Genomic DNA, 22,752 nt, shown 5'->3' on the forward strand with positions numbered 1-22,752 from the left:
GAAAATCTAGATTCTTTCCCCTCATGCACTACTCTGGTAATAAAGTTCCAAATATCAACTATGAAGATATTTACAAGGATAAATTTTTCTTAACATGTGACCATTTACTATGTGGTGGACATTTTTTCATAGAAATCATATACTAAAACTAAATATAATCTTATAGTTTACAAGAAGCTTAGAACATTGCATTAACAGAAGATGAGATTATGTTTTATTGCAAAATATTATAAAAGTGATACTATTTTGTGGCTCTTAAACGATTAATTACTTGAGTTGAACAGGGAAATGAAAAAAAAAACCCAAAAGAAAAATCATCAGGACACGCCTCATTTAAGATTTTTTGTATTCGATTCATTCTACTTTCACAACATCTCTAATTAGTTGATACACACAAGTGACAACTGTGGAAGGCTGGATATCCATCAACACAAATGAAGGAATAATGTTTGTTTCCAAGGCGTTATATGCTCCAATGACAGAACCTGGATTAATGTATACTTTATTTTCATGCTCAAATGCTTCAAATATTTGTGTGTGTCCTGAAATAAGAATGTCCATGTCAAACTGCCTCTGCAACAGGGCTATGCTGGCCATATCTCCCCATGGAATAACTTGATGTCCATGGATCAAACCAATTTTGAACTGCACAACAGTTAATGACTTTCTGTTCTTGATAATTCAGATTCTCATTGAAGTCTCCTCTTATAATATGAGCATCACCAGTCAGAGTCTGGAGATAATCATAACTCTCTTTTGTACAAAGGTTTCCAGTGCAGAGAGCGTGCTGAATCATTCCTGGCACCAGCAGTTTTTTGAATTTAGCTGGCAAACTGTTGCTCCAGTGTGGGATGTGCACGTCTCCTAATACCAACATCAACATCCTGCCACTGGGCTCCTCTCAGTCACCAGCACCGCTGCTGCCGCCCTCCCTTCCTCAGACGCCTCGGCATCTCAAATATTTTTCCATCCCTTTCTCTCTTCTTCTGGATTACATGTATTACATTGTTTATAATTGTATCATAGTTCTTGGATGTACTTTTTGAATTTTTTCATTTTGCTCTTGCTTTTCAGTTTGCAAAGTTTCTTTTGACATGTCTTTTAGCTCACTGACTCTTTCCTCAGTAATTTCCAATCTATTGATGAGTCCAAAGGGCACTCTTCATTTCTGTTTTAATGTTTCTGACTTCCAGCATTTAAAATATTTTTCTTAGGGTTTTCATTTCTCTTCTTACGTTACTCATCAGTTCTTGCATGTTTTCCACTTTTCTGTTAGTTCAGCATACTAATCATAACTATTTTATATCCCCAGTCTGATAATTCTAAAATCTCTGCTATACCTGAGTCTGGGTTCTGATGCTCACTTTGTCTATTGAACTGTTTTTTTCTATTTGTTTGTTTTTGGTTTTTCATTTGTTTGTTTAATCGTTTGCTTTAGCATGGCTTATAATATCTTGTTGAAAACACACATGATGTATTGGGTAAAAAGGTGCTGAAGTAAACAGGCCTTTAGTGGGAGGTTTTAAGTTTATGTGGCAAGAGGTTAAACTGTGTTAATGTTTGCTATAGCTGTATGCATTAGAGGCTAATGTTTACTCTAGTGTCTTTCATTTTGTCTCCTGCTTGTCTTCTTAAAAAGGGTCTGAGCTTTGCAGTCCTTTTAGCTGTAGTCCCTTATTATACAGGAGCCTGGTCAATGTGGGGTAAGGTGTGGGGTTAGGGGGAGCATCCTATAATCCTATGATTAGGTCTCAGGTTTTTAGTGAGCATGAGCTCTGAGGCTGTGACTTCAACAGTGCTTCTCAGCACTTTTTTTTTCCCCCTGTAGGTAAGAAGGCTAGTAAGGGTGTAACTTCCCTTTCCCAAAGTTGGTAAGCTCTGGTAAAATAGTTTCTTTTGAGTGTAATTCTTTATAAAACGAACAGAATGTTCAGGAGTATTTCAAAATGGTTACTTTTCCTCTCCCAACTACAAGAAGCATAAGGGGGTCTTTCTCTGATCTTCGACGTGAGAAGCTGGTAAGTATCCTGGAGGTAAAACTCATAAATGTGAGCTCTGTTCCCCCAAACTTGGTCCCTGGTGTTTTGATTTCAAGCTAGTTTACATTACACCTTCGGCAATTTGTCAATAACATTTGAAGTGTTCCCATAGGTTCTGGCTCCAGCTTGGGTTTTTGCTCTTGGCTGTGGTGTTGGAAAGCTGTGATTTTTGGTATCCATCTCTCCAGCTTTCAGGGCAGTGATTTATCCTTGACCTCACTTTTCTTATAGATCTAAGAAAAGTTGATATTCAGTTTCTTCAGGTTTTTGTTTATTTTGAGGAGGGAGTGAGAACTTCCATGCTCTTTACATGTCAGACCAGAAGCTGGAAGTACAGACCCCTTTCCACTTCAAAACCAGCATTGGTCTATCAAGTCTTTCTCTGCGATTAGCACCTGAACCTCTTGAGGGAGGCCATTATTCTGTCTACTACAGGCCCTAAGTTCACAGGTCAAAGAAGTAGGACTAGAACATAGGTTCCCTTCACCCTGGGTCATCTCTTTAAGTACCTTTTAAATTTGTTTAAAATCCTCTCTCTCTCTCTCTCTCTCTCTCTCTCTCTCTCTCTCTCTCTTTCTCTCTTCTTCTCAAAACACCAGCTTTACAATTATTTTCTCATTTGGATACCATTTTCTTTTTGCCTATGACACTGTTTCTACTAAAACTCTACAAATGTAGTTTCAGTTTGGACTTTAGTCTCTCTGCCTAAGATGATCCTTGAGAAAAAGTGCCCTGAAATTATATCTAGCAATTAGCATCAAAATTCATAGCCCTTACCAGAAGGGTATACATTACAAATTGATTTAGCCCATGAAGCCACATCCCTCTGTGAAATTAGAAGCAGTCATATAATATTGGAGACCTACAGACTATTATTATGAACATTATAGAGATGAGAAGATAACTGAAATAAACAACTGGTACTAAAAAAAAATAAGCAGGGTCAGTATTTCTATGCTTCCAGGTATATAAACTCATATAAGTTCAGATATATTCTTCTGTTAAATTTCACTGGATGTAGCATCAATATTTCAAGTGCCTATTAGTTAGTTTCAATGATCCTTACATAGAAACAAAGTTTCAATAAACAATCTAATATCATTTATAAAAGGAAAGATAAGTTTTCAAAGCAAATTCCTTCAATGTAACATTAATATAACCTGGAATTATATGGCGTGATAAAAAAAAAATCTTAAAAAGGACTAAGGGCTTCCATGGTGGCGCAGTGGTTGAGAGTCTGCCTGCCGATGCAGGGGACACGGGTTCGTGCCCCGATCCCGGAAGATCCCACATGCCGCGGAGCGGCTGGGCCCGCGAGCCATGGCCGCGGAGCCTGTGTGTCCGGAGCCTGTGCTCCGCAACGGGAGAGGCCACAGCAGTGAGAGGCCCGCGTACAGCAAAAAAAAAAAAAAAAAAAAAAAAAAGGACTAAATTTGTCTATAGTGCTCATATATTTTTGAAAAATTTTGAATCTTGGGCATGAGGCCCAAGTCCAGGTCAAATGGATATTCAATTCAAATTGCCATCTGTTAGATATTTTTGAAACTGATATGGTATAAATTTGTGTTTAAATGTATTTTAGTCCTCAAAAGGTTCATACCACAGAATCACCATTTTGACTGGCATTAATTAGAATATTTGTCTGGCAGTATTGGCAGAAAGACCAAGAATTGAATATAGTAACAACGTACCAAATGAATTGCCTACTGTGATGGACATCTAGGGCCAAATATTCAAAGGGCATCTACAACTTCTTCTATGAGGGCAGGTTTGAGCTGTTAGTTTCAAATGATGCATACATTGCCAATCCTGTTTCAACAGAACAAAAGGATGTCAGCAGAATGCTTTCAGGGGAAAAAGGTTGAAGAAAGTTATTTCTGACTATGACTAAATTGTAAGGCACCAGCCACACAGATTAATAGACTACCACAAGTGGTTCTAGTATACAAATTTATTTTCTGCAATTATATTCTTGGGTGTAGTAGAAATATAGACAGACAGGTTACAAAATCTATTATTTTAAAGAAATTTCATTGCATATAGCTTATATTGTTTAGTAAGATGCCATAAAAATAAAAAGCATAAGAATGCTTTATTCTATGCTATTTCATAATTTTTCATATAAAACAAAACTTAACTATGATTTATAATTACATAAAATCTATATATTTTGAACTAATATAATTATATTTCTACTATAGGAAAAGCAGATATTATATTGCTATTAAACTCTTAAAATAATGTGATAAATCATGTTCTTTGGGGGCAAATATTAGATATAAAAAATGGAAGACAATAAGGAGTAATCATTACACTTTCAGGAATTGGACAATTATTTAAAATGTCTTAGACCTATTATAATATGCTTTTCTTTGAATTTTATTTTATTTATTTTTTATACAGCAGGTTTTTATTAGTTATCTATTTTATACATATTAGTGTATATATGTCAATCCCAATCTCCCAATTCATCCCACCACCACCATATAATATTCTTGTAATCTAAGAATTAAAATATAGAATTAGTATAGATTATTCAGTGCATTCTCAATTATGAAGGGAAACATTACCAACAATTTGTTGTGGTTTCTTTTGGACATATGGATTTTTAAATTTTTAATTATTATATTTTTTACAATACATATATAGTAAATATATATCCTGTTAAGAGCTAATTAAATAAAAATGTTACCTACTTATTTTGTACAAATCTTTATTGTGTATAATTCCTCAATGCAAACACTGGTACTAATTTTTGAAATTGTGTTTCTGTGGTAGATATAGGACTTATGATATCAACATATTAAAGGATCCCTGTGAATGCTTATTGTAAGTGGTAATAAATATTTATAGCCAATCTAATATAAAGGAAATAATTTATCATAAGGACTTAATGTAAACAACTTAATTCGTTATCATCTATTTCATTATCTCTAAATATCTTCTAATTATTTAATCACAAAATTGTGAAACTATTATGAAGGTGTTCTCAAATGAGAACACATAAATGAAAAAATCTTGACTACTAGCAGAGATATGGACTTTGAGATTTTTTTATAGTCTGACCTCAACCTGTTTACCCCTGCAGCTACAGCTCCCATTCTCTTCCAGGTAATTTGTTTTAAATTGTGCTGTTGTTAGCATTGTCAGACAAAATACAGGGAATCCAGCTAAATTTGCATTTCAAATAAACAACAGATACTTCTTTTAGTATAGTTTGTGTCAAATATTGCATGGTTCAATAATACAAAATAAATACTTAATACTAAAAATACTAGTCAGAGTTGAGCAGTGTGGAGTAGAATAGAGTATGGTTATCAGTCCCATGCAATAGTTATACTAAAAAAAAAATTGTTTATCAAGAATTCAAATTTAACTAGGTTTCCTGTACTTTAATTTACTAAATCCAGAACTCCTAACCATTGCAAATTTGGTTAAGTTGGGAAGTATGTTTCCCAGAGTCTCTGTCACTGTATATAGAGTTAGCCCAAAGAGGACCTTGCATACAATTTAAATGATGGAAATGAAGCGGCCACTATTACTCTGTAAGTCTTTGAGGTCAGATATGGTAATGAACAGAGAATTGTCAATTGGGTTTCAGCTGAATCTCACTCACCACTGCTTAGCCCAGGACTCTGCATCTTGAGTGTTGATCTTTCATGAGTGATAGTGGCCCCAGAAATTTTGTTGTAGCAAGAGCCTCCATAGACTTCTCCAGGAGCTGGCAGGGACATGCTTGGATTCTCAGCTTCCCCCAGAAAAGCTCCAGTTTGCTCATCTGTGTTATGCTTCATGAAGTGTTGTTAGTCTATCTTTGTGTCTATTCAACCGATCTTTACTTCTCAGCTCTTCACTCCTGTAATATCCATGACTTTCATAATTCTCATCATGGCTCTTTTTTTTTTTTTTTTTTTTTTGCGGTATGCGGGCCGCTCACTGTTGTGGCCTCTCCCGTTGTGGAGCACAGGCTCCAGACGCGCAGGCTCAGCAGCCATGGCTCACGGGCCCAGCCAATCCGCGGCATGTGGGATCTTCCCGGACTGGGGCACAAACCCGTGTCCCCTGCATTGGCAGGCGGACTCTCAACCACTGTGCCACCAGGGAAGCCCTCATCATGGCTCTTTATCTCTGACTAAATTCAGATAATTATGAACAATGGAGGTCTCAATAATCTTATCTAGTTATTTACTTTCACTGTAAATTGGCAAGTGTGGCGATTTGCTTAGCGGGTATATTGCCTCCTTATGGATCATATTGTGTTAAGTAAGTGAACCCTCTTACTATTACACCTATCAATCTATCAACAAAAGGTTTGTTTCCTATTTTGCAATGTTGGTTGCTGTTTTATAGAAGTTATTTCCCAATGGAGGTAGGATTAATGGAAGAATAACGTTTTCCTTAAACTGGTTAGTTGAAGGTGCCACTTGGACATATTGGGATCCTCAGAGCAGTTGACCAACAAGCAAAGAAGCAGGTTAGCATACTGGTTGAAGTGGCTTATTCTGACTTTATAGAGGAACATAGGTTTACAATGGAAGAAGTGCAGAAAATGCCTGGAATTCAGGAGAAACTTTGAGTTGCTTCTAATTGATAGAATATGGTGAAGTCAATGTGGTTATCACTCCTTTGGTTATGTTACATTATAAAAGACTCTGTCTTAGCTGATTGCAGAGAGATCCTCTCCCACTTGTCTTGAGGAGACAAGATGTTATGACAAGACTGTCTAAGGTGGGAGTAACTTGGAAACAAACCATGGACAGCCCCTAGGAGCTGAGGGCCTCACTTTTACAGCTGCAAGGGATTGAATTCTGCCAAAAACCACAGGGGTTTGGAAGAAACCACAGGCTCCAGAAAGGAAGACAGCCTGGCTGACACCTGGACTAGAGCTTTGTGAGACCCTGAACAGAAAAACTAGCTAAGTTATATCTAGATTCTTAACTCACAGAAACTGTGAGATAAGGAATCTGTGTTGTTATAAGCTGATAATTCGATGGTAATTTGTTACACAGCAATAGAAAATTAATATAACCCAGAACACTCATAATGATTCTGCTTTCCTGACAAACCTGATTGATTCCCACTACATGGTACATAATACAGTTGAATTTTTTAGAGTTTTTACCCAGTTATTTTGAGATACAATGGACATACAACATTATATATGTATAAGGTGTATAACATAATGATTTCATATGCGACTATATTGCAAAATGATTACCACAATAAGATTAGTTAACATCCATTACCTCACAGTTACAATTTGTGTGTATGTGTGATGAGAACTTTAAAGATCTACTCTCTTTGTGCTTTCAATTATACAATAATACAATATCACTAACTATAATCATAATGTTGAAAATTATGACCTCAGAGCTAATTTACCTTTTAAGTTTGTACCTTTTGACTAGCATCGCCTAATTCCACCATCTACTATCCCCCACCTCTGGCAACCACAGATCTGATCTCTGCTTCAGTGAGTTTTCTTGAAAAATTCCACAGATAGGTGACCTCATCCAGTATTTGTCTTTCTCTGTCTTACTGACTTATGTCATTACTGTTTCTCCTCACTAAACTGCAAACTTCACGAAGCAGTTTCTTCTTTGTATCTCAGTCTCAATATACGAGGTACCAAATGAAAAGCTGCAGAGTGACAGTGACTGCTTGATCAAATCAATGAAGTAATGAACAAATTACGATTCCATATCAGATTTTGTTTGGAAAGTGAGAATGAACCATGAGAGCTAAAATTGTCCTTATTCTCTGTAAGGATGGTAAATTGCTAACAGTTCTAATTACTAGCATAAAGTTGCTTCAGGAGAAGTTTAAAAAATCATTTTAGTTCTCTGATTATGAGTCATCATGATATACAGAGTTTGACATTAGAATCACTTGAGGTACTCATTAAAAAGTTCAGACTTATGGCCCTTAACTCAGGTACAATGGCTTAGGATTTTTCAGAGTGGGTCTCAGAACATGCTTTTTACAGACTCCTCAAATGATGTTTATTCACACAAACATTTGACAACTATTTCTGGAGAAACATGATTTTCCTTTTACAATTTTTTTTTAAAATATCTGTTTTTACATAAAGTAGGTTCTTCACTGTGAAAACTAGAAAATCAAAATCTTCTATACTTATAATTAGGTAATAACAATGAGTTCATATACTGTTGCTTAAAGTCAGAAGACAGTTGAATTGAAGAAATGAGCGAATTAGACTAAGGGATATATGCCAACAATTGAAAAGGATCATCTAATGACCATGTAGAACTGCAATTTCAGAATTTTATTTTATGTATTATGGGTTAAAAATTATACTCTCGATTCACTTACTTTTTGAAATGTTAAAATTCAGAAAACAATTTTTTTAACTTAACTGTGAACATAGTGTCAGATTGTTAGTGTTTTTCCATAATTTTAAAAAGAAACTCTGATTCCATTTCTGTTAATTAGATCTCAGGTTTATAAAAAGAATTTTAATATTTATGTCTTGGTCCTTGTTGAAAGGAGGATATTCTGTTAGCATTTCACTAGTATAATGATATATTATCTTTAAATCTACTTGTCAAAAAACCCCATGAGTCATTCACTGAAAAATGAGTAATCAAAAAATTCTTTAGCATGCATTGTTACACCAAAATCAATAATATGTTTTATAAAAAATATTCTGATCAACTTTTAATGGTAAATGTATTTATATTATACTCACTAACATAAAGCAATTACAGTTTTCTAGAAACATGAGAGAGCATGAGAAAGCTGTACACTAGTACAAAAGTAGAAATGGTTTATAGTAGTTTGTAGAAATTAATGTTTAATAAAAGGGTAATAAATTTATTTCAATATTATAATACCAAACACTAATTTGCCTTTAAAATATATAAAGTAATTAAAGTATATGATGTTATTTCTTACTCGCTCATCTATCCACATCTCAATGTGTTTTGCAAAGTGACATGAAATGAGTTAATTCTTAACAAAAATAAGACTTAATTATTAAAATTGCAATATAATAAATGGCTTCAAAATTGCATTTTTTGTACTGTATGTTAATTAACTTTTTAAAAATTGATTTTTAAATGTACTTATAGAAATATTCATTTATGACCTTTCCAGTACCAACATTTTCTGATTAAAAGAAAAAAAACAAAACAAAACAAAAAACCAGCTCTCCTAAATTTTGAAATTGGGAAGCTTAGTAGATATTGTGAAAAAAATGGAAGACTGGAAAAAAAGCCTGGCAATTCAATCAAGTGACAGTGTTCAAATATGGAAATATCTCATCAATATATTACTAAAATGCAGTGATTTATTGGAGTTTTAAAAGCTTAAATAAATAAATATGCAGGCAAGATGACATTTTAAGAACACGATAAGTTAAGATTTAGACAGCCACCCATAATGTATGTGTTGGTGGCAATAATTTTATTTCAGAACTGATCTATCATAAGTATATTTTGACAAATATATGCATTGTTTATAATGTTATATCTTTTAAAATGTTAATAAGTTTAGATTTTTTAAGAAAGGTATTAAGAAAACAATTATATTGCAGAGATGACAAATATATTTAAGATATACTGTGAAGTACAGTAAAAATAGTACTGGGCAAAGAATCAGAAACCTACCATCTGCACATTCTCACTAAATTATTAGCAACTTGATCTTGGATAAGTTAAATATAAGATGGGGTTAACTTAAAAATTAAATATGATGATAATTAAGTTGGTTCTTAAACTGGTCAATATTATTAATGAATATTAAATGCTTAGCACTCATTTGTAAAGGATGTCTTTTAATTATTTGTGCATTAATTCACAAAATACTTCAATGTAAGTTAAAATTTGCAACCAAATACTATCAGATATGTTTTTAAACTGATTTGATTCTATCAAATAATTATAAACACAACATTGCCAACTGATTAAATTTAGGCTGTACACATAAATTTAACCTGTACATATATGATAGAAAGACATTCACAATTTGGTATTAATTTTGCCAATTGAGTGTAACTATTTCATTAACTTTCCCCTTATAGATTTTCAGTATTTTTGACTTTTAGAATTTTAAAATAGGAATGACTTATCATCTCTAAAATCCTGCTAATGAAACTTAACCTTCAGTGACCTTCAGGGACATAAGACCCTTCTAGGGTCTTGTTATTAAAAGTGTGTTCCTGGGCTTCCCTGGTGGCACAGTGGTTGAGAGTCTGCCTACCGATGCAGGGGACACGGGTTCGTGCCCCAGTCCGGGAAGGTCCCACATGCCGTGGAGCGGCTGGGCCCATGAGCCATGGCCACTGGGCCTGTGCATCCAGAGCCTGTGCTCCGCAATGGGAGAAGCCACAACAGTGAGAGGCCCATGTACCGCAAAAAAAAAAAAAAAAAAAAAAAAAGTGTGTTCCTTTCTTAAATTGGGCCCTCAATATTGCATAAGCTTCAGGCTTCAGGTACTCATATACATTTCCAACTACTAAAGAGAGACTCCTTTATTTCCCTTTTTTCCAGTGTGTGTATATAGTTGTTTATATATGTATGTGTGTGTCTGTGTGTATCTGCTGTTGCTGTCTTTTAATATTTAAATATACATATTCCTCCAAGGGAAGAATTTTAATAGGACTAGTTTGAATAGCTTGACTATCCCAAAAGTTAGGGGGGAGAGCAAATCAAATTGTTTTGGAGCTGAATTATAATCAGTCTTGGAATAGGAAGACAACTTCTAGAAGAATAAGTTGCTCTTCCAAACAATGGTTGGACAGACCAAACACCAGAGGACAAACACCATACATATGTTTGGAAAACAGGGCATGAGTTGGTAGTAGGCAAAAGATAAGCCTAGGGAGAAAGCAGATGCCAAATCACAGGAGTCTCTACATGTGCTGGCAGATATGTTTTATGGAATTCAGCTGCAGAACCATGTAACTTGTTATGGATTTTGTCAAATGAGGCAATGCAGATAAAGTTTGAGGAGAGGGATAAGCCTTGTTCTGTCTTAGAAAACTGAATGTGTTATGTGACTTTCATAGAAAATGAAACAGAGAAAAAAAACCAGATTTAAAGGATGAGAAGACAAAAGAAAGTCTAATTATAACCATTTATTTTGCATACAGAATAATAACTGTAGTCTTCTGATGACTGATACATATATTTTAGTAAATAGTAAATCAATGGTAAGTTATTTAACATATTTTAGTAATGGACTAATCTCTTATTATTTTGAAATTATTTACAGGACTATTTTAGAGATGTATATTTTGTAAAAGAAGTTCAGCACAAACAACATAATTATCTCATTCCAGCTTTGCAAACTAATTTCATCTTGTAAGAATAACAATGTTAGGCATGTAAATGAAGAAAACACTTAAATGATGCTATCAAAGGAAAACAATTTCCTGCTGTTAATTGAGTGCTTTGACAAAATTCAAGATATATAAAGCTGTGAAATATTGATCTTCAATGATGATAACTGCAGTTTTATTATTAATAAAACTAAAATATTGATTTAAGAAATTCAATTTGATGAATGTTTGTGAAATAGAGGTGCAGTTTTCTCTACAAATATTGACCTCTACAGAAAAAAAAGATGTAAAACATTCTTGTTTTTCCTGCTTTAAGCAAATCACTCTGTATGGTTTTGTGTATGTGTGTGTAGGATACTTGCATTAATATCTTTATAAAAGAAAAACAAGTGTTTTGAAATCTTTGTTGACCTGAAACAAATAGACTGCCACATATTTCTCCAACAAAGATGAGTTTACTGGGGATCAACAGAGAATTTCAATTCAGAGTCTGCAACCATGGAAAGTCACATGCAAATTCCCTGCATGGCAAAAGGAGGAACACTATTATAGAAAGGAAAGGGAAGTTGGGAGGGCCATAGTAAACAGAGTCCATGGTTTTTCATTGACTGAGTCCTTGCCAAGAAGTAAGAGTCTTCCTTCTTCCTCTTGGGCTCTGCTATTGCCTCAGAGCATGAGAGCTCCCCTTCTGTTCTCCCAACTCTATTTAATTGAAGTTTCTGTTTATTAATTTTCTACACATTCAACACTAATATTTATTTTAATAATTTTCAGTCACTTTAATCTTTCTAAAAATCTGACAAGTGTATTCATAGCATTCAGTGCTGACCAAATTTCATGTAACTTTTTCACTCATAAACTTATTCATTTCACACATATATGTTGCTCTGTTCTATAAGATTTATAGATTACAGGGATACAATGAGAAAAAAAGTTTTTACTTTTTCATCCATGATTTGATTTTATCTCCTCTCTTAGGATATCAATTATATTTCTTTTTAATATTTTTAGTGGTTTCCATACAGCTCCCAATATTTATTTTTAACTAATCTAAGCCTCTCTTTAAATAACACTAAAGTGCTTCAAGTGTAGTGTAGCTACTTTATCATAGAATATTCTGAATTCCTCTCTCTCAGCTCTTATGACATTGTTATACTTTTCACTTATTCATATGACCTATCACTCAGTATATTCTTACTATTTTAAACAAAAGTTATATTTTAGGTCACTTAAAAATGAAACAAATATTTTATTTACCTTCATTTATTCCTTTTCCAATGGTCTACCTTTCTTTATATAAATCTGAGTTTCTCATCTTTATTATTTTTCTTCTCCTGAAGAATTCCTTTTAACATTTCTAGCAGTTCAAGTCTGTAAGTAATAAATTCTCTGTTTTTGTTTCTCTAGAGAGTCATTTTATCTCCTTCTTTTTTGAAGAATAATTTTGCTACATATAGAATTCCAGTTTTGTTTGTTTGTTTGTTTGTTTCCCAACACTTTAAGTATTTCACTCCACTCTCTTCTTATTTGTGTAGCTTCTGATGAGAAGTCCACTGCAATTCTTGTTCTTGGGCCTTTATGGTAAGACATTTTATTTTGTTATTCAAGGTTTTCTCTGCTGTTGATTTTCTGCAGTTTGAATGTGATATGTCTAAGTGTTTTTGTTTGTTGTTTTATTAATCCTCTGGGTTTCCTCTGATCTTTCTTAGTCCGTAGTCTGGTGAATATCATTAATGTGGGGAAGCTTTTGGCCATTATTATTTCAAATATTTCTTCTGATTTCTTTTATACTCTTTTTTTCTCCTTCTGGAATACCAATTACATACACGTAACAGGTCTTGAAATTTACCTACAGTTCTTGGAGAGAACAAGGCCCTGTGTGAAGTTGTGGGGTGTTTCTTAGTTTTGCGTTTCTCTTTTTATTTTGTTTTCCAGTCTCTACTTGTGTCCCATCTACTTATAAACTGTGGTCAAAATAATTTCATGGATGCCCCTAGAGACACATCCTGAGTGGGATAGCTCTCCCATGGAGGAGGGGTATAGAAATGTTGAAATGAAAAGAATTTGAACACAGGAAGAGGTAAAGAATGGATGTCAGGATTGCAGTCTATTACTGATCTACCCCATTCTTCTTGATAACACTAGCTTTGGAATCCACTAACATTTCAGTAATTTGGACTCATCGCTTTGTAGGGGTGCTGTCATGAATGAACTCATGGCCTGATCTCAGTATGTCCTGTATCTCACCTATCCATCTCTTGCTTTTCACTGTCATTTTTTAGATGAAACTCAGAGTAGCCTTTAAATCTCTGAAAACAGCTTTATTTTATTTTCATCCTGATTTGATGATTTAGATGCATATATGATTTTACTTTGTAAATAATTTTCTCTTAGAATTCCAAGTGATTTTTCCATCTTTCCATTTCTGAGTTCCTGATGAGAAGTATAATGACATTACTCTTTTCTCTGTGGAGATGAACTGTTTTTTTTTTTTTTCCTTAAATTTCTTAGGCCATTTTCTGAAACTTGGAATTTTCAAACATCACTAAGATGCATTAAATGCATGTTTCACTTTCTTGTCTTTTTTTTTTTAAATCTGTCCATTCATTTGTTTTAGCACCTACATTAAAAGACTTGATACTTTTCTTTTCAAAAACAATTGTGTTATTCTACAATTCCTCCCTTCACCCAATATTTCACCTCCTCAGTTTTGGCCTCTATATTATTTTTCTCTCAATATTTTTATTTACTTGTCTTTTTATCCTATCCCATTGCAGTATCATTGGTATTTTTTCTTCTAACTGCTCTATTGCTGTATTTTTTTCTAATTATTAAGAGCTCTTTGTGTTATTTAATTTTTCCAATTGTTTCTTTTTTCTAGCATCCTTTTCTGCTTTGTAGGTAAAATATTATTGAATTTGAGGACACTATAATGTATTTTAAGAACATTATTATGATTTACTTTTTGAATTATCCTCTTAAATATTTCTTGATATTTTACAGTAAATTATCTATTTTCTTTCCCCAATGTACTGTGATCTTAAATTGCCCATGCATTTTTAGAATGGGAGACTTGCTTAAACTTTCCTAAGTAGGTGATTTTGTTTTTTGCTATTTTATATGTATATTTATTTTCCCAATAGTTGTCACCCTCAAGTAGGGAAATAAAATAATTAGAAACTCATTGTTGAATATTGATACTGCCATTTAGCACATTGCACTATAGGGTTCGTGGTAGGAGAAACTTATGAATAGAGTTTACCTAAGACTACCATAATCCATATCTCATTCTGGTAAGAATAATGCTTAGGTATTTTTTCCAGTTATAAAATCAAGCTCTACATACATGTTTAGGGATAGAGTTGGCGTAATTTTTGCATAGATAGCATTTAGCAATGCCTTATTTCTAGCCTCCCTTTTACTTCTAGTCCTCACTACTTAATCACATTGTGCTCACCTTTTCCCTATAGTTCTATTTGGCAAATCAGTTTCCTCCTCTTGGTCTAATTTATTCTGGACTCTGAACTCATTTACTCTGCCTTCGTGGTCAACATTTTTCACCCTCAACTTATCTTTCAGACATGTGTTATTATCTTTTGTCTACCCTCATAATCTTTCATCCTTGTCCTATTAATCCTTTTAGTTTTTTTTTTTTAATTTAAATAAAATCTCAGAAGGAAGAGAAAATAAAAAAACATTATGGATGTTGGCTGTGTAGAATTGGAAGTCAATATGATCCCACAGTTTTCAATGATTTACAGAGCTTGTTACTTCTTAAGGGTTTAATTGTTTAGTACAACTGCCATATTGGCATTGCCATCCATTTAACATGGCATTACATTTATTTGCTTCACTCATCAGTGATTTTGAGCCACTGCCTAATTAGATACAAAGAATGTAACAGTAGGGTGCTGGGTTTTGTTTTCCCTGTTCAATAGGTGTTTATTAAATAACTACTCTGTTTCTAGCACAGTGTTCTAGCCAATGACATGCAAAGGCAATAGATAATATTAATTCATCATATATGTGTCCTAGGCACTAGGTAAAGTACTTTGCAACCAACGCTTCATTTTATATTCAAGCAATTCTTTTGAACTAGATAATATTATTGTTTCTCTTTTTCACAAGAGGACTCTTAACATTTACCCAGTTTGATTCACCTGCAAGTAGCAAAGAAGAGTAAGAACGCTGGTTTGTCTGTCACCAAGAATGTGTTGTTAGTTTCAAAATGTTTGAACTATGCTTTTAAATAGTATCTAGGTTAAAGAAAGAAACAGAAAAATGAACAACTAATCATTTAACATGAGTGATTTTTTTTTTTTTTTTTTTTTTTTTTTTTGCGGTACGCGGGCCTCTCACTGTCATGGCTTTTCCCATTGCAGAGCACAGACTCCGGATGCGCAGGCTCAGTGGCCATGGCTCACAGGCCCAGCTGCTCCACGGCATGTGGGATCCTCCCAGACTGGGGCACGAACCTGTGTCCCCTGCATCTGCAGGCGGACTCCCAACCACTGCACCACCAGGGAAGCCCCATGAGTGATATTTATTCTCCCTTCCTGAATTTCTGCCCCTCTATTGATGGCCTTTTATTTCCTAGAGGAATAAAGACTAGTGTCTGAGCTTCCCTGGTGGTGCAGTGGTTGAGAGTCCACCTGCCGATGCTGGGGACATGGGTTCGTGCCCCAGTCCGGGAAGATCCCACATGCTGTGGGGTGGCTGGGCCCGTGAGCCATGGCTGTTGAGCCTGTGCATCCGGAGCCTGTGCTCCACAACAGGAGAGGCCAAAATAGTGAGAGGCCCATGTACCGCAAAAAAAAAAAAAAGACTAGTTTCAAGGCTCACAAAAGCAAATAGCGCTCATGTTTTTTTTGTTTTTTTAATTTTTATTTTAGTAAAGTTGCTCAGTTAGGACAGGCAGAGCCAGAGATAAAGTTATCATGCATTATTTTATTGAAGATAGGTTTTTACATGAGTTTCAGCTCAGGAATTAGCAATTTTTCAAAAGAGAACACCATATTGCCACCAAAATGGGCTTCAATTTTTTGTGAAGTTAAGTTAAATATATAAAAATAGGAATTTATAGGGCAGATGGAACATAACTCCCTCATTCACCCAAATTTCATTACACATGAATATTTCCAATCATTTCAGTACATGATAGTGAGATGAAGGTGTATTATCATACCAGGTATATTGATGCATGTTGGGAACAGGAAGAGTTGAAGTGATTGATATTTGAAGTAGAGCCAGTCAAAGAAGCCACAGTGCAGAACATTTGCAGGAGGTGTTTTTAAGACATACAGAAATAGAAGAAGGTGCCAGCCTTTTTGGCCTGTCCCTATATCACAAATAAAACCTGTTAATCACCACACTATGCTTGCAAACATAGAAACCTTTGTCACACTCCCAGGCTGGGCAGAGACCTGCTGCATAAGTGTGTCAACACAACTGCTGAAGAAATTTACATAGTTCCCCATGTTAAACTTTTTAAGTTTTGACTAATAAATATGAATGGACAAGGGAGAATTACCAGATATTTAAGGGACATAGAAGTACAAATTTAAAAATAAAACAACTCAAATGACACATGCAGAGTAGCTTTCATAATGCAGAGAAAAATCAGGAAATATAAAATAATTTAAAATAATTCAAATTAGTAGCTTCAGAAAGATTCATGAAGATATTGGATATATAAAAATGGAATAAGCTGTTATGAAAAGGAGAAAGGAGAGACTATGAACAAGTTCTTAGATATTGAAAATACGATTGCTTAAATAAAATATTTAATAGTAGGGCTAGAAGAAAAAAAATCGAGGAAATCTCCCAACTGGAGAACAAAAAAAGAAATAGAGGGCTTCCCTGGTGGCGCAGTGGTTGAGAATCTGCCTGCTAATGCAGGGGACATGGGTTCGAGCCCTGGTCTGGGAGGATCCCACATGCCATGGAGCAACTAGGCCCGTGAGCCACAGCTACTGAGCCTGCGCGTCTAGAGCCTGTGCTCTGCAACAAGAGAGGCCGCCATAGTGAGAGGCCTGCGCACCGTGATGAAGAGTGGCCCCCACTTGCCACAACTGGAGAAAGCCCTCGCACAGAAACGAAGACACAACACAGCAAAAATAAATTAATTAATTAATAAACTCCTACCCCGAACATAAAAAAAAAAAAAAAAAGAAATAGAGTTTAGTAATAAGAAGGAAACATTGAGAAACGTGAATCATTAATTTAGGAGGTTTAACATTTATATAAAAGGAATTGAAGAAAGGGAGAACAGAGGAAATGGAAAAGAGAAACTTATCAACAAAATGATAAAAGCAAATTTCCCAGAGGTAAGATACAAGCCTTGACTTGAAATTGTAAGAGCTCACCTAATGCCTACCAGAATAGATGAGACACAAGATATACAAAGGAAAATAAAATACTGTAACTTGAAGAAGCCTGGAAAATTTCAGAGTTATAGAAAATGTTCAAAACTCTTATGTATTTCACGTATTCATTTGCTCATCTATCATTAATGAACGACATACCTTGGCTATAAAATGGTTAATAAAAGAGAAAAAACCTCTCTATATTGAATATTATGCTTTATTTTAAAAGCAAGAAATGCATGTAAACAAAAATATAGTACACTTGCCTTAGAAGGCTAGGACTGCCATAAGAGAATCCCAAAGAGTTCAAACAACAGAAATTAATTATCTCACAGTTATGGAGGTTGGAGAATCAAGATCAAGGTGTTGGCAGCATTGCTTTCTTGTGAGGGCTCTCTTCCTGACTCCTAGATGGCTGCTTTCTCATTGTGTCCTCACATGGCCTTTTCTCTGTGTGCTAAATCCTAGTGTCTCTTTCTCTTCTTATATCAGTCCCATTGGATTAGGGACCCACCCTTACAACCATATTTAAACTTAATTACCTTCTTAAAGACTATTTTTCCAAACTTAGTCCCATTGGGGGTTAGACCTTCAACTTAAGCGTTTGGGGGAACACAATTCAGTCCATAACAGTAATATCAGTTTTGATGAAGCAAAATAAAACATGGAATGGGATGGGGGAAAATGTGTTGGCAAACACTTTATGTAAAGTCAAAATTAAAACCCTCTACAGTGAGGGGAGATTTGAGTGGAAATTTGGAGGAGGTGGGACAAGAGTATTCTACACAGAAGAAGCAATAAGTGCAAAAGCCAGGGGAGAATGAGCTTAATTGTTGGAAAAAGAGAAAGGGAGCAAGAAGGTTTAAAATGGTGGAGATGGAGAGTGGTAGTGATGTTGGTGGTTCTGCGGCCAGCAGTAACAAAGAAGGGACTTGTAGGTCAAGGTATAATGGAGGAATCATTACAGCACTTGGACTAGAAAGCATCATCATCTATGTTGTATTCTTTAAAAGTTCACTTTAGTTGCTTTATGAACAACAGACTATAAGGATGGAGTGAAAGTAAAGAGACTTGCAAGAAAATAATTTTAATAATTCATATGAGAGGACAAATATAGGATGCAAAGATAATTCAAGAAATAGAAGAGACTTAAAGAATTCTAATTAGTAGCTGCAGAGGGATTTGGGACCATATTGTATCCATTGAAGAAAAAAAAAACCCCACAATTAAAAGCAGCAATGAGAGGCTGAAAAATTATTCTTGGGAATTGAAAATATGGCTAAATAAACATATCCTCCACTGTTGCAACAGAAAGAGAAAAGACACTGGGGAAGGCAAATGGACTTTACCATGATGCAGAAATGGCTATCACATTTCTCCTTTGGAAGGGAAGGGTAAGCATCATGTACTAGTCTCTGCTCCAGAAATATACCATGTCCTTCTGGTTAGATGTGGAAGAGTTCATTGTAAGACCAAGGAACTTTACCTACCTCTATTTATTCATTTTGTTTCATTGCAGATAAATCCTTTTGTTCTTGTTTTGTTTGGTTTAGTTTGGTCAATCTGTCTGGCCCAGGTTTATTTACTAGATTGAGCAAGCATAGATTCCTTTTTACCTTGATTCATTTTGACAAGGTTTTGGGTTTTCTTTAATTTTGTTGAATGGTGATTCATGTCCTTGAAAATCTTAGCTTATTGCCTGTTGATTTGCTTTTGGAAAATCTGTTTGTTAACAGACAAATTCAGAAATATTACTAGGTCATTCTAGTCAAATACCTAGGTCTGCTTAAGAGGAGTGTGAGGACTAGGCTACTTTTTCATGGCATCATCTCTTAACAATTCTTGAGTATTCTGTCAGGTCATTTTACTACTTCTCAGTTTATTCCTAAGGTACTAAGTAGTAATTTGGAAAACTTTTTTTTTTTTTTTTTTTTTTTACACAGGGAGCTTTCAGACTCAGTGAAGTCTGTTACAATTATAAATAGATAACCAGGGCTATATATGGATCTGAGGCTACATCAAAAATTGTTTTACAACATTAGAGTTTCCCAAACTTTTGAAATTTTAAAGTGAAGATTCTAAGTCATTCTTTAGATTAGAGACCAGCATACTGAGACCAGAATAATGTGGAAGGGTGGAACCAAAGCATCATAAGAGTTTGGATTTTCTTTAGAAGAACTTCTCTAAACCTAAGTGAGTTATTCTCCATAAAATTTATGTCCTTTATGATATTGGCCCTCCATTTCTACCATGACACAATAGATTCTCTCTTTCTCTCTAATAGAAAAACCTTCCTACACATATATAAACTAATTATTATGATAATAATGACATTGAAAGAGAGTCTGCCTTCCTTGAACATGAACATACTCAAAGCAGACAGAAAACGGAATACTTGGAATACTCTTTCCACTTGGACTAAGAAGAGCTTAAGCTGGCTGTCTCTGAAGCTTCAAATGTTAACACACACATTTCAGCCTGATGATCACCCATCATTTTTAGCATTTGCAATAGTAATAGAGTATTTGATGTTAAGGCCAGCTAATATGGATTAATTTCTTAAATTATAATTGCAGTCAGCTTCTCTCATATTGTATACAATTGTATAGAAACTTCCAGAAATCTTTGGGTTAACATGCTTTACAATTCGTTTACAGACAGGAAACAGTTTTGCCTGATCATCTTAATTAGACCAGTTACATTTCACTTTTGGGCTGTATCGTGTTATTTGTATCAGAGCAACTCCATACCCCTAAATCCCGATCTGTTGATATTCCTTCTAATATACCATGTTATCACTTTGGGGAAGTCTAAATAGAAGACTCCAGAGTCCCCTCACCATGACAAAAGAGAGAAAACTGTCCTTGACTAGATGTAGACAATGTAGAAAAGTCCAGAGCATAATAAGACTTGATACATAATGTAAAGTAATGAGATAGAATTCAAAGATTAAGTATGTTCAGAGGCTAATTTTGTTCAGTGGGGCACACTTACTTGATATCTGAGATAAGAATCAGAAAAAAAAATCTCAGGTGAAACAAAATTGGAGGAGGAATATCACATAATTAATTCCAACTTCAAAATTCTGGAAACAAGTGTAATTTAGAGGGAAAAAAAGTTCCCAATGATTTAAGAAGTAGTTGGTTGTGGCAAGATGGCTTTAAAATTGGAAATGATTTCTTTTCCTTTTCTCAAAGTATATTCATTATCAAGACATGACATTTATATTAAGAAATGCACAAAACACTGCCAACATATTTATAACATGGCGGTACCAATATTTACTTCCAGCAGGAGTTTATGAGAGTTCAGATTTCTCCTTATTTGTTAGTTGTTTTTTTTTTTTTTTTTCAACTTTCGTCATTCCAGTAGCTGTGCAGGCATATTTCATTTGAGGTTGAGTTTGTATTTTCCTAATACCTAATGATTCTGAGCACCTTCTGTATTTTCATTGGCCATTTGGATTTTTTATTTGGTGAAGGTCATGTTCAATTTTTTGGCTTATTTCTTATTGTATCATCTGTCTTTTTCTTACATATTTGTAGGAGGTCTCTAAACATTCTATATGTAAGAAAGTATAAGTTATCAATACGTTCCTTTATCTTTTATTTATGTTTTTGTGCTCTTTTAAAATGAATCTTACCTCACCCCAGTTTACAAGGATAGTGTATGTCTTGTTCTAGAAGATTTATTGCTTTAGCTTTTGCATTTAGGCCTAAAATCTGTCTGGATTTTTTGTTTGGTTTAAGTATAGATCAAAATTTATTAATTAATTTATTATTTATTTGGTTGTTTTCCCAGCAGAATGTATAATCAAACTTGCATCATTTATTTCAAAGTCTATTTAGTTTTTCCACCTGGGCCCCTTCTCTTTGGTAGAATTCGACCATATGTTTACTTCCTCAGCACCACAGAACTGTGAAAAATACTGCTTAAGTTTCTGCTTTCTGCTTAGCCTCTGGGTTTCCTGCTCATGACCTTAACTCTCATGATACTCTTTAGTTTAAAGTATTAAGTCATCTTTGGGTAAAACAATCAATCTCAGCAGTGTACATTTCCCAAGTACAATTGAACCTTGATTAAGAGTGCTGGGATATTTGATGTCCACTGAAATCTGGGGGAAAATGTCAATGAGCTTAATATGTGAATATTATATATAAAGTGAAGCTACATTTATTTGCAATTTAACCCTTTTCTTAATTAAGCTCATTCAATTTGATAGCTCTCAAATTTTATAAAAAGTCTAAAAATATGTCATTAATGGTAACCTTAATGCCAGTAATTACTCAGTTTTAACAAATCCAGAAAAGCAATAAGTAGTACAAAAATTATGAGTTCAAAACTATGTTTAAAAGTTACTTTTGGTATGGTCTGAATTTTTTTGTCCTCCTTAAATTATTATGTTGAAACCCTAACTCTCAAAGTAGGTGTATTAGGAGATGGGGGCCTTTGGGATATGTTTAGTTCGTAAGAGAAAAGACTTCATGAATGGAATTAGTGCCTTTGTAAAAGAAGCTCAAGAGAGGTCCCTTCCCCCTTCCACCATGTTAGGACACAACAAGACGGTGACCACTATGAACTAGGAAGAGGACCCTCACCAGAACACAGCCATGTTGGTAGATCATTTCCTAATCTTTGGACTGTACAGCTAGGGCTGTGGACTTCAGACATTCTCCAGATTGTGCTTTCTCTGAGCCATATTAGCTCTTATACACATAAGTACACAGAGATCCAAGGCTAGAGATGGTGAAATAAGACTAAAGTTTTAAAAATAGTATTAAGTATGTTTTTTGCCTCTAATCTTCTATCTTCTGGGTTCTGATTTTTGAGTGCTGTGTTTTCTTTCATTAATCCTCCTTGAGTTTCATAATGTGTCTGTTATCTGTAGCATGTCTTTTATTGATTTTAGAAATTTCTCAGATATTGATTCTTCCTCATTATCTCTCTTTTATCCTTAAGTTTCAATAACATATCTTAAATTTCTTCATCTCATATACCCTATGTTTTTTGTCCTTTCCTACCATCCATTATTTCCTTCTGACCCATC

At 34.5% G+C, this 22,752-nt stretch overlaps 1 pseudogene; it reads right to left on the minus strand.

Moving 5' to 3' along the window:
• Positions 1–333: 333 nt before the first annotated feature.
• Positions 334–883, minus strand: LOC132485128 (vacuolar protein sorting-associated protein 29-like; annotated as a pseudogene).
• Between the last annotated feature and the right edge of the window lie 21,869 nt (positions 884–22,752).

Source organism: Mesoplodon densirostris, chromosome 3 (assembly GCF_025265405.1).
Source record: "Mesoplodon densirostris isolate mMesDen1 chromosome 3, mMesDen1 primary haplotype, whole genome shotgun sequence".
NCBI lineage: Eukaryota > Metazoa > Chordata > Mammalia > Artiodactyla > Ziphiidae > Mesoplodon > Mesoplodon densirostris.